General features: G+C 40.1%; 1 protein-coding gene across 4 annotated transcripts in view; it reads right to left on the bottom strand.

The window, feature by feature from the left end:
* Positions 1 to 13,229, bottom strand: part of ZNF652 (zinc finger protein 652) — a 63,599-nt gene extending 50,370 nt beyond the window's left edge. For 2 of the 4 annotated variants that reach the window (XM_070479319.1, XM_020871235.2), the window contains exon 1: positions 12,881 to 13,229. The gene's annotated coding sequence lies outside the window, so the exon portion shown is untranslated. Of the gene's footprint in view, positions 1 to 9,331; positions 9,375 to 11,925; positions 12,040 to 12,880 lie in introns of those variants that run through there. The other 2 variants (XM_070479321.1, XM_070479320.1) reach the window with 2 other exon arrangements.
* Between the last annotated feature and the right edge of the window lie 5 nt (positions 13,230 to 13,234).

Raw genomic sequence — 13,234 nt, 5'->3', positions numbered from 1 at the left:
GATGGGGAACACATGTACACCCATGGCTGACTCATGTGAATGTATGGCAAAAACCACCACAATATTGTAAAGTAATTAGCCTCCAATTAAAATAAATTAAAAAAGAAAAAAATACCTGTTTCACATTTTTTCTGTGAATCTAAAATTATTCCAAATTTTTTTTTTTTTTTTTAATTTTAAAAAAGAGAACTTACAGGGGTAGTACAAATTGAGGTATAACCACATTAATGAAAAGATTTTCTTTGAATTAAAAAAACAGCTTTATTAGTTTTTCTCAAAAGTGAGGACTTTTTTTTCCTTTTATTTATTTTTATTAGTTGGAAGCTAATTACTTTACAAAAAGTGAAGGCTTTTAAAACTTTTTTTCCCATGCCACGTGGCTTGCAGGACTTCAGCTCCCCAACCAGGGACTCAACTGCGGCCTTCAGCAGTGCAAGTACAGAGTCCTAACCACTGGATCACTAGGGAATTCCCTTAAAAACTGTTTGTTTTTTTAAAAACTGCTTTTTTAACTTTGATGTTTTTCAACATTTTCAGATTTACTTGGTAAAGACTATCAATTACCAAATGGACTGAGTTTTTCCAGCAGGATTCACCTACAAACATGTATAGATATGTTTTATGGCTTAAAATCCCAAACTGGCTAATGCCAAGATAACCGGACTTCTGACAGTACCTGGTTTGGCCAATATAGACCAGAATGTTATGTGACTATGGAATAACCTTCATTAGAGCAACTCAGCACTACTTTCCTAAGTGTGAAGTGTGCATATTTTTGGACCCAGCTATCGAGAATTCCTCATTAATAGATAATAACACAAATATAAAAAGATATGTATACAAGGGTATTCATTTTATAGCACTACTTAATATAACAAAAACTTGAAACATAAATAATGATACACACACAAAAAAATAAAAAATAAAAATAATGATACACACAGATCCTGGCATACTACACAGTCATTCGAAGGATGATGTAGGTTTATATTAATTGACACAGAAATATGTCCACATGAGAAAAAATGAGAGTAAAAGTACATGTGGGAACGGAATCAAGCAATCCCACTACATAAAACTATGCACATACAACTATGCATATGTATGCTCATACTGAGAGATACCTAGGATGGGGTAAAGATGAAGAAGGAGATCTTTTGTTTCTTCATATTTTTCTGTAATCCTTAAATAATTTTGGATAAGCTTGTATAATTCTTTAGAAAAATAATAAATTATTCTTCATAACACTATAGAAGCAATTTGTTTCACATTCAAGTAAGACACTAAGTACCCAAATACGTAATTAAAAAAAAATGATCCCCTGTTCATGACTGAAAATGGTAAAATATTTGTTACTGAACTTACTGTAAACAATAGCCCTAGAAAGCTGAGAAATAGTTCTATTATGAAAACATCCAACATTAGCCAAAGACTCTAGGTTGTCAACGTCAACTGCAACATTAGCTATGTAATTTTGGCTTATAGACATGACAGACACATCTCCGTATTATAATGCTTAGCTAGAGCTAAATTACAGTTATAAATATCAAGTTATTTCACACAGAGTCTACTTACAAATAGACATATATTGTTTTTAGTGTTTACACCTTAGCTTAGCTCCGTTAATAGATTTTTTTGCACAAGCAACACAAATCTGTCCTGTTGCCAAGGATTTATGCTTCCATACCAATGAACTGGGGAGCTGCAAGACAACTTACAACATATTCAATATTCTCTATTATATGAGAGGTGCAAAGAAAAATGAGGCTTTAAAATGTTAAATGGTTCCAGTAAGGTCAACAGCTACTTGATGGCACAGCTTGGTCTATTACCCAGATTCTGGTCCTAAGTGTCAAAATGAATTATTTCTACATCCTCATTAGGACTCAGGCTTCCTTGATAGCTCAGATAGTAAAAAATCTGCCTGAAATGCAGGAGAACCGGGTTCAATCACTGGGTCGGGAAGACCCCCTGGAGAAGGGAATGGATACCCACTCCAGTATTCTTGCCTGGAGAATTCCCTGGACAGAGGAGCCTGGTGGGCTGCAGTCCACGGTTTGCAAAGAGCTGGACACGATTGAGTGACTACACTTTCACACACACACCCATTAGGGCAGTGAAGATAAAAAAGACAATTTCAAGTGTCAGCAAAGATGGAAACCAAACAAGACTTTCCTATGTTACTGGCAGAGATACAAAAGGGCACATTCTCGCTGGAAAACAGTTTGGCAGTTTGTTAAAAAGTTAAAACACACACATCATATCATCAAGCAATCCCATACCTAGGTATTTACTCTAGAGAAATGAGAATTTATATTCACCCAAAACTAGAAACAATCCAAATGTCCTTCAAGAATGAATCAACAATCTGTGGTATACCCACACAATAGGATATTACTTGGTGATAAAAAGGAACAAACTGTTGATACCCAAAAAACTTGGATGAATCTCATAGGCATTATGCTAAGTGGAGGAAGACAGTCTCAAAAGGTTACATACAGACTGATCCTATTTACAGAGCGCTTTCCAAAAGAGAAAACTATAGAGATGGACAACAGATCAATGGTTGCCAGAGTGGAGGGTGGGGGAGAGCACCAATGCAAAGGGATTACAGGAAAGAGTCTTGAGTGATGGACTTGTTCTCTATCCCGACGTGGTGGTGGTAACATGAATCTATACAGGTACTAATACAAAGAACTGTACACATGCCAAAATATCAATTTTACTGTACATTAATTTAAAAAATAAAACAGGGACTCCCCTGCTGGTCCAGAGGTTAGGCCTTCAGGCTTCCACTACAGGGGCACAGATTTGATCCCTGGTTGGGGAACTAGGATACTGCACACTACGTGGCATGGCCCAAATATATATTTTTTAATAACAATTTAACGAAATTACTTACATAGTCTCTGGCTTCTAAAAGCCAGAAATATTTATGGATTTTTAAATTTAATTTTAAAACTAATTTTTCAATTACCAAAATAAAATCATTTGATGGGTCTTTTCCTACAAAATCTCAACACCAAGAAAAGAATACATTCACTTTGGCAAGATATATAACCTCACTTTGTCTTAACTTCCCTGTTGAAAAATGGGGTTAATAATACCTACCTCAAAGGGTTATATGAGGATTAAATGATAGATAAATAAAGAAAAATACAGACATATTCACAGTATACATAACTTCAGATACGGAAATGAAAGAAAACTCCAACCAAGTAACTTTTAAGTTTTGTCCTTCCATTCAACCAGGTTCTGATGATTGCTTTTCTGACAGAGCCATCTCTGAAATATAGTCCAAGCCCAGAGTCTGATTTTCACACAGAGGTAAAAATTCACCATTGAGTCCTTGATGTATTTTTATTCTATAACCATTTTACACAAGTTAATTGTTATTTAAACCACACTTTGTGTTAAAGGTCATGCTGTATATGTTTATTACATTTGTGTATGTTTATATGTATTTGTATATATTTCTTAGTCCACTCAATTCTACAAGTAGCCAGTGCTTGACTGTATGTGTGTGTGTATTAAGCAATAATAGGTGTCCCATCTTTTAGAAGAACATAGTTTAAATGCTAGGCAAAATAAGAGTCCAAAATTTTAACCTTTCCAAAGTTTCATCTTTAAGAATTAACTCTCTTTATGCAATAACTGGGCTTCCCTGGTGAGGCTGAGTGGTAAAGAATCTGCCTGCCAATGCAGGAGATGCAGGTTCAATTCCTGAGCCAAGATCCCCTGGAGAAAGAAATGGCAACCCACTCCAGTATTCTTGTTGGGGAAATCTCACAGACAGAGGAATCTGTCTGTGGGTTACAGTCCATGAGGTCTCAAATCAGACACAACTTAGCGACTAAACAACAATAATGCAATAACTAAGGCCATAACTATGATGATTTCCTTCATGCCACGTTTCTTAACACTTCAAACTCATACCATTAAGCACAGCTTTTCATTTTACCACTCCCCCCATCCCGATTTAATCCAGTAAGCATTTGTTTAGCATCAATTTCAAGAAAATACTTTTTGTTAAGTTCTACTTAGGGCAGTGATTTTCAAACTGTCTGTCCCAACCCAATTTTTACAAACGAAACAGTGGAAAATAACAGACTGTCTCACAGATGGTAAGACTAAGTCCTGTTCCTGGAGCTTTGCTTCAGCTGTAGGTGGTGGAACACAGGTGAGGGAATACATGTGGGCATGCACATACTGCTTCTCTCTGTGGATCATGGTCCAGAAGTTTGAGAAAACAGTGTTACGGAGAATTAAATAAACACCAGTTCTAGATTTAGAAGAGTCCAACCCTGCAAAAGCCGGCTCCTGTGGACATGTCTTTAGGACTCTGTACCACCTGACCTTAGAGACACAAGTCATCTTTAAAGAAAAAAATCTAACTTTCCATTTGAGGTGATGAAAAGGTTGAGGAGTTTCTGAAAGGCAGAAAAAACTACCTTTTGGATACAGTTTTAATTCCTCACAAGTTGGAATGGATGCTTAAGTGTATAGGTTGTTTACCACAGTCTGATAGGAGGAAACTAGCAAATTGAAATGATATAATTTTTAAATTAGAAAAATTATTTAGTATACACATGCAAGGATCAAAAATTTTAAGTACAGAAGAGAATACAGTGAATACAGCAGCATTACTCATGACAGCTACACAAGAAACAATCCAAATGTCCATTGATGGTAGAATGGAGAAATAAATTATAATGTATGTATACAATGAAATATTATATGAGAATAAATGAAGTACTGTTACACACAATATGAGTGAATCTTATAAGCCATACTCAAATGAGTACATACTGTATTACACTTACATATGGCTTAGAGATTTTTCACAATAATATATCGCTTCTTCATTCTTTTTTGTAGCCATATAAAATTTACTCAGTTGCATGAATATACACTAACTTACGTATCCAGTTCTTACTATAAGGATTTAGGATTTTCCTAAACACTTACTGAGTTAATTTAAATGACTTTGTATGCCTAGTGCGTACACCTGGTATGCTGAAGAAAACTGAAGAGCTCAGGATGCTTCAGGCAAGGTTAAGTTCAAACTCTTGTTCAGTCACTCATTCATGTCTGACTCTTTGTGACCCCATGGACTGCAGCACACCAGGCTTCCCTGTCCTTCACCATCTCCTGGAGTTTCCCCAAACTCATGTCCATTAAGTTGGTGATGCCAATCAATCATCTCATATTCTGTTGTCCCCTTCTCTGCCTGTCTTCAATCTTTCCCATCATTAGGGTCTTTTCCAATGAGTTGGCTCTTCAAATAATACACCAAAGTATTGGAGCATCAGCTTTAGCAACAATCCTTCCAATGAATATTCAGGGTTGATTTCCTTTAGGATTGACTGGTTTGGTCTACTTGCTGTCCAAGGGACTCTCAAAAGTCCTCCAGCACCACAATTCGAAGGCATCAATTCTTTGGCACTCAGCCTTCTTTATGGTCCAGCTCTCACATTCATACATGACTACTGGAAAAACCATAGCTTTGACTATACAAATCTTTAGAGGCACAGTAATGTCTCTGCTTTTCAAGACGCTGTCTATATTTGTCATTGTTTTTCTTCCAAGGAGCACTTGGCTTTCTTCCAAGCCACTTCCAAGTGGCTTTTAATTTTACGGCTACAGTCACTATCTGCAGTGATTTTGGAGTCCACTGTTTCCACTGCTTCCCCATCTATTTGCCATGAAGTGATGGGACCAGATGCCATGATCTGAATGTTGAGTTTTAAGCTAGCCTTTTCACTCTCCTCTTTCACCTTTATCAAGATGCTCTTTAATCTCTTTAATTCTTCTTCACTTTCTGCCATAAGGGTGCCGTCATCTGTATATCTGAGGTTATTGATATTTCTCCCCTCAATCCTGATTCCAGCTTATGATTCATTCAGCCAGGCATTTCACATGATGTACTCTGTACATAAGTTAAATAAGCAGGTTGATAATAGATAGCCTTAACATACTCCTTTCCCAATTTTGAACCGATCTGTTTTTCCATGTCTGGTTCTAACTGTTGCTTCTTGACCTGCATATAGGTTTCTCAAGAGACAGGTAAAGTGGTCTTGTATTTCCATTTCTTTAAGAATTTTCCAGTTTGCTGTGATCTACACAGTCAAACACTTTAGTGCAGTCAATGAAGCAGAAGTAAGATGTTTTTCTGGAATTCGCTTGCTTTTTCTATGATCCAATGGATGTTGGCAATTTGATCTCTGATTCTTCTGCCTTTTCTAAATCCAGCTTGTACATCTGGAATTTCTTGGTTCACAAACTGTTGAAGCCAAGCTTAAAGGATTTTGAGCATTACTTTTCTAGTATGTGAAATGAGTGCAATTCTGTGGTAGTTTGAACATTCTTTGGCACTGACCTTCTTCGGACTGGAATGAAAAATGACCTTTTCCAGTCCTGTGGTCACTGCTGACTTTTCCAAATTTGATGGCATATTGAGTGCAGCACTTTAACAGCATCATCTTTGAGGATTTGAAATAATCCAGCTGGAATTCCATCACCTCCACTATCTTTGTAGTGATGCTTCCAAAGGCCCACTTGACTTCACACTTCAGGATGTCTGGCTCTAGGTGAGTAATCACACCATTGTGGTTATCCAGGTCATTAAGATATTTTTTGTTCAAACTCCAGCTGTTAGTATATTAATATAGGAAAAGTCCATGGGCAGCTGGGACATAGTTTTAAGAGGAACTGTGGGAAAAAAACAGATTTATCTACAAAACTGAGGTCACAAGTGATCTCCCTGCCAACCCCTCAAGAAACAAAACAGCATTTTACTGTATTATTTTTGCATTTCAGTATTCATTGGCCACTGATATTATTCTAGATATATTAAAATGGTATATTCAAAAGGGTAAAAACAATTTATAAGGGCCTAGTTATAAATCTCATTTTATAGCTCACACAGTATAATTAAGAAGTTATATTCTGGGACTTCCCTGGTGGTCCAGTGGTTAAGAATTCACTTGCCAATGCAGAGGACACAAGTTGAATCCCTGGTCCAGGAAGACCCCACATGCTGTGGAGCAACTAAGCCCGTGCGCCACAACTACTGAAGCCCCCGCACCTAGAGCTTCTGCTCCCCGAGAGAAATCCCCACAGTGAGAATCCCATGCACCGCAACTCCAGAGCAGTCCCTGCTCAACGCAACTAGAGAAAGCCCACAGGCAGCAACTAAGACCCAGCGCAGCGAAAAATAAACCAAAAATTTCAAAAAGATTATTTAAAAAAAGAAGTTATATTCCACTGAATCCCCTGAACTGAATCTAAATCACAAAGCTGAAAGTATAAATATGTTGAAGATTATATTCTACACTAGCATTGAAGTCAAAAGGAATCACCCACACTACCTATCTTGGTGAAATCCAGGTAGAGTCACAATTCTCTGATATCATGGTCTTTACATCCATGGAAAAGACCAAAAATCATGCTCAGGAGCCATTCTTTGCATTATTTCCATTCTTATTCTCTTCCAACAATCCCTTCTCACCACACACCAGCTGGTGTATCAAGAAACTGACAAAAGCAACAAGCCATCTACTGAGCCATTTGACTCCAGTAAACTAGACAGAAAAAAAAAAAAATAGCACCACTTCCAAAAAAAAGTTTACTTAGCAAAATATATTATAGTTGAGAAAAAGTTATGTTAACTCAATCATCTAAACCTTATTTAGTCAGTGGGTTCACAAAGTATAAATGCTGCTGTTATACATTCTGGCCAAGGCTAAGTTTTTTTCAAGTGTTCTGCAAAGTCTAAGGTGAGTCTAAGACCATTACTTGCCAATTCCTCTTTATCAGCAATCCAATACTAGTGACCGATTCCACTGATGGGCAAACCCCTAAGTGGCTCAATGATAAAAGAAAATAAGGCTTAGCAGATTCCCTTGAGCTATTTCCTAATGCATTACTGATGTCCCTACCTTATTGGAAAAGTCTCTAGCTAACTCTTGGGTTATGGACTTATCACAGTGATAGTTTGCAAAAATGACAGAATAATATAATTCTATAGAACTCAAGAAACCCTATTTTAAAAGTTCTGTGTATTGAATAAAACTGTATATGTTCCCTGAAACTACTTTTCAAAGTAACTAGAATCTTAAACTATGTTTATGTATGTGAAGTCGCTCAGTCGTGTCCGACTCTTTGCGACCCCATGGACTGTAGCCTACCAGGCTCCTCCACCCGTCCATGGGATTTTCCAGGCAAGAGTACTGAAGTGGGTTGCCATTTAAAAAAAAAATAATGTATTTTACCATAAACTTGCCTTTTTGACTAAAAACAATACTGGGAGCTATACACACAACCTAAAGGTATAGGTCTAAAGTGGAGAACTGATCAAATTTGACAGGTAAGGGACCTTACTTTTCTTTCCTTCACCCATTAAAGCAAAAATGCCTTAGGCACTCAAACTTATAGCCCTAATAATAGTTTATGATCAAAACCTCAGAAGAGCAATGAGAATTTTTTTTTGAGAATTTTTTAAGAAAAAAAATGTTAGTAAGTTTTTTCAAATATCAAAGATAGCTGCTATATAAACAAACAGATTAACTAAAATAAGCATCTGATGTCTTCACTGATTCCACCAAGCATTTATGACTTGCATTAACCATGAAAACTTACACAAGGCTTTGCACGTGATTCAACTCTGGACACAGAACTCACTGAGCTACATGAGTGTCCTAAAATACCCATTTCACCACGTAAGCTCTGCAAAGGCTTAAAACAAGCACAGCCTGTGGGTTAACACTGTTGAATTTGGAGCTAAGTTTTATTGTCTCCACCAAGTTCAGCCAGCCATAGAGCAACAAATCAAAGTTCCAACAAGCACGGTGCACCTGCAAGACTTAGGTATGCACCAAGTTAAATATTTGCAATTTTTTCATCTCAAATTGGCACAAATTAAAGTATGCAGATCGCAGCACCAGACTTCTAAATCCTGTAAGCCAAAATGATCAGGAGTTTCACTCCCACATCACTCCTGTCCTACTATTGAGTCCTTAATGTGTATATGTGCCTGTGTTCCAGAAGTTCATATGTTTTATCTCTAATATCATAACAAACCCCATTCTTCTGATGAGGAAACTGAGGCTAGAGAGAGGTCAAGGTGACTAGTCCAATGCTGTAAAGGCAGCAGAGCTTTATTCAAATCTAGTTCTGCCTGGCTCCAAAGAACCATCTCCCTGATCCTCCCTCAGCGAAAGTCACTAACTCCAACACCAACTAACTTTTATTAAAATAAATTCTGCTTATCAAGATCATTTTATCAAAATGCTGTCTGAAATGATGACAATAGATGAGAAAAACATCATACCTAAAACAGTAGCATAAGACTCAGGAATTCCTGGCGAGGAAATGCAGTCACCTCCTTTAGTTCCAAAGGCTACGATTCAAAATACGAGAGAATCCAGTTGAGTTCTTTTTTGCTCTGGTTGTCTCTCAACTGACTTTTTAGAACAAGGGAAATGAAACTCAAGAGTATATTCACATTTTGGTGACATTTTCTCAAACTCTTGAGAAAAGGGTGATTTGTTTTTAAACAGTTCACTTTTACAAGTCTGCTTCTTCGAAAGGTTTCAGACATTCAAAAACAAAATCACATCAGCAGCATTACTAATCAACTTTTTTCTACAGACTTGAAAAGTATTTTCTTACCACACTACAAGATTACTTCCCATACTGAGAGCAGAAATGGAAACAGCTCTGGGTGTCACGCATCAGATCTTGAGGCCACAGTTGCAGAAAGTAGGTGCTGTTTCCCTTGAGTAGAAGCTGCTGATTTGAAACCTCCTAAGGGAAGGGTGTCTGAAGAAGAGCCTTGAAAAAACTACAGCAAGCTGTTTGTGTTAATGAGAGTGAGCTGCCGGCACCACTACTCCGGGTTTCACTGCTATGCAATTGTTTTCCAGCTTCCAAGCTCTGAATTTGGCAAAGAGAATGCTGTTCTCACAGCCATATGAGTTATATGATCAGCTGCTTTGTGGTGTGTGGGTGTTTACCTACGTAAGTGACTGGTTAGAAGAGGTTCTGTGATGTTAAATCAAGGAAGCACACTGTCCCCTGAGATTTTAATGATTTGTCATATACTACAGAGAAAGAAAAGTAACATATTTGCAATTGTGAAATTCCTTGGGCTTACAATAGGCAAATAATTTCTGACAGTAAAACTTTAGGCATGACATGAAAAAATATATATAACCTGCAATATATGCCACCTCAATCATGTTTATTAGATAATAAAAATGCAGTATTTGCAATCTCAGCATGCTTTCAAATTTCATAAGATATACTGCGTAATTATTAGAATAAACGCTATCCTTCAGGTAAATGAAACAGGTTTTATGCAAGAGTCCAAGGCTCCCTTGCCATCCAAAATGCTGTTAATACCATAAATTCCTTAGCCTCTCAGAAACTCCAAAATACCAAAAATATGAAAGTCCTAAAGGATTTTGTAAGCGAAAAATATTATCAGAATTACAAGCTCCTGGAGAGCTGGGGACCTGTTTCTTTTATCTCACTGTCCATCATAACACTATCACACACTGTCTCCTGACTGAGATATGGTCAAAAGGCAAAGGCTGAGGGCAGGGTGATTTAAACAAGAATAGTTGATATTTATGCCGTGCTTATTGTAGAATGGTGCAACATTCATACCTAGTTCTAGATTTTAAACATGGAGACTGAATTTCCTTATTATAATTAAAGTCCTTCCATTAAAACAAAATTTAAAAATGGATGATTCTGATGGTAATATCACCCTGAAAAAAAGACATGAAATCACATTTAATAAAGCTGAAAAATCTTCACAGAGCAGGTACTCTACCATGGGAAAGATAAGGCCTTCTTTTAAGAGATCAGATCAGCCTCAAACAACACAAAATGATTCCAGATAGGCATTAGAAAACAGACCATTGATTCTGCTGTTGAAATCTGCTACATTTAGAAGATAGTGCCAGGCACATTTAGACACATTTAGACAAGTTACTTTGACTCCAGTTTTAACTTTTTCTGAAATTCTCACATACATTCTTTACTGAAAGACAGGGAAATGATACCGTACAAATACCTAACTCACTGTAATTAAAGAACAAAACACAAGGGTGCATATTTCATCTAGTTTGTTGCTTACTACTCAGGACCAAAGTAATGCCAATCCTCAAGAAAGAAAGAAAGCAAAACACAAAACTCAAAGAAGTCCTTTCAATACAGATTTTAACCTCGGGGCCCAGGACCAGGCTCAAGATGACAGTAACGGCATACAAAATTATGAGTGTCTATTTCCCCTGGAAGAGGGTCCTAAAGGCTTCCATGAATCCAAAGAGAGGTTAGGAACCACTAAAACAGACATTTTCAGAATCCCGAAAACGCAGCAGTGTACATTTTCAACAAAATTATACTAAAGGCAGTATCTATCTGAATATATGTGCACAGTCCTGATAAAAACATCCCAGATGCCTGCCAGCCCTATCACAGTACAGCTCACCACTCTCAAATCAGCCCTACATGGGAACACAACCAGCATTCAGGGCACACACTCTCACACGCCAGCCACAGCAGCTCTTCATTCCCTAAGCACACACATGTTGTCAACAAAGCATGTGCTATTTGCCATTCCCAGAACAATACGGACCATGCCATCTCTGGAAAAGAAAACAAACACATTCGTCCCAAAATATTACCCTATATATTTACTATGCCTTGACCACAGATGTTAAACATTACAACAAAACAAACGAAATTTTTAAAAAAATGAAATTCCCACACGCCATAGGTAATTAACTGGGGGAAAAAACCCATCACTCAGGTATTACCGGGGATCCACGGGAGATGTAATGTATACAGGGGAAACACTGGAAAGATGATACTTGAACACAGAGGCAACCTGAGGACAATCAAAGACAGACTCACACGGCAACATCCTGAGAACATGGTTGTGGAAAGCACCCTTCTCCAAAGGCAAAAGCACATTCCTTTGATTGGCACAAGCCATTCCTGACAATGGATCCGCGATGACAGGGACTGTTTAGCAATCAGGAAGTGTGTGTGTGTGTGTGTGTGTGTGTGTGTGTGTGTGTGTGCGCGCGCGCGCGCGTGTTGTGGGGGAGGGATGTGCTAGATGTGATCAAAGACTGGCCCTCTTCAAGAAGGGCAGACGGGATCTTAAATCGTGAAGACAGTGTTCCAGGGTGAAGCAGGGGTATTTTTCATTTCTGGCGGAGACATTCTTCGACAATGAACATGTTCTGTGCAGATGTAACGGGGGTGTCACTACCTTTAGTGGCTCCCATCTAAAAATCTTAAGCAGAGCCTGATTGGAGGGGAGGCTGTGGTGGGGGTGGAGAAAGGTCTGTATTACCCTCTGGGTGAGTATTGGGCGGGTGTACACTTAGATGCATTTTTATCTCAGGCGGCACAATACTCCCGGGGGTTGGTGGTTTGGGCGCAGCCGCAGGGCAGGGGAGGCAGTGGGTGCAAGCCACCAGCAGCGGAGCAGGAGAATGCTGGAAGGAGGACCGGTGCAAACCTTCCCTCGGCCCGCTACCCCGTGCAACCCCAGCTTCCCCTCGGGCCTCTGGGCGAGCGCACTCTGCAAAACTGGAGCCCAGCCCGGGTCCGAGAAAGAGGGGGCGAAGGGACAGAAGCGGGCGCCTCCAGCCAGGCTCGGGGCCAGAAGAGCTCAGCGCCCGGGGCCTCCTCGCCGGATGGGGGCTGCTCCGGCCTAGTGCACGCAGCTGCCTCGGCGAAGGGTTAACCCGGCGCCCAGAGCCCCTGTCGGCTCGGCGGGCGGCGGAGAGGAAGGGCTGCTGCCAGGGGCGCAGCCGCGACTGTGTCGTGTGCGTGGGGGGCAGGGGCCCCTACTCACCCTGGCCGGCCGCCTCCGCCTCCGCCGCCCCGACCGCCGCCTCGGCGGTCCATCCCTGCGGCGGGGGGCCTGTAGCCGCGGCGCTCGAGTAACAACCGCCGGCCGGGCCGGCCCCTCCCCCCTGCCCAACGTCTGTCCTCAGGGCCGCTCCGCAGACCCGGCCTCGGCCGCCGCCGCCGCCGCAGCGCTACGTGGCCGCCGCTCCGACGTCTCGCGACTCCCTTCCGAGCGCGCGAGGGCGAGCGGGGCTGGCGGGGCGGGCGGCGCGCGGGGAGGGAGGCAGGGGAGGGGGGGGGTGTGCGTGTGTGGTTCTGTGTGCAGAGAGGGGGGCAGGGAGAGAGAGAGAGGGCGAGC

This window comes from Odocoileus virginianus, chromosome 17, assembly GCF_023699985.2.
Source record: "Odocoileus virginianus isolate 20LAN1187 ecotype Illinois chromosome 17, Ovbor_1.2, whole genome shotgun sequence".
Lineage (NCBI taxonomy): Eukaryota > Metazoa > Chordata > Mammalia > Artiodactyla > Cervidae > Odocoileus > Odocoileus virginianus.
The sequence above is the reverse complement of the archived record's forward strand: the minus strand, read 5'-3'. Positions and strand labels throughout refer to the sequence as shown.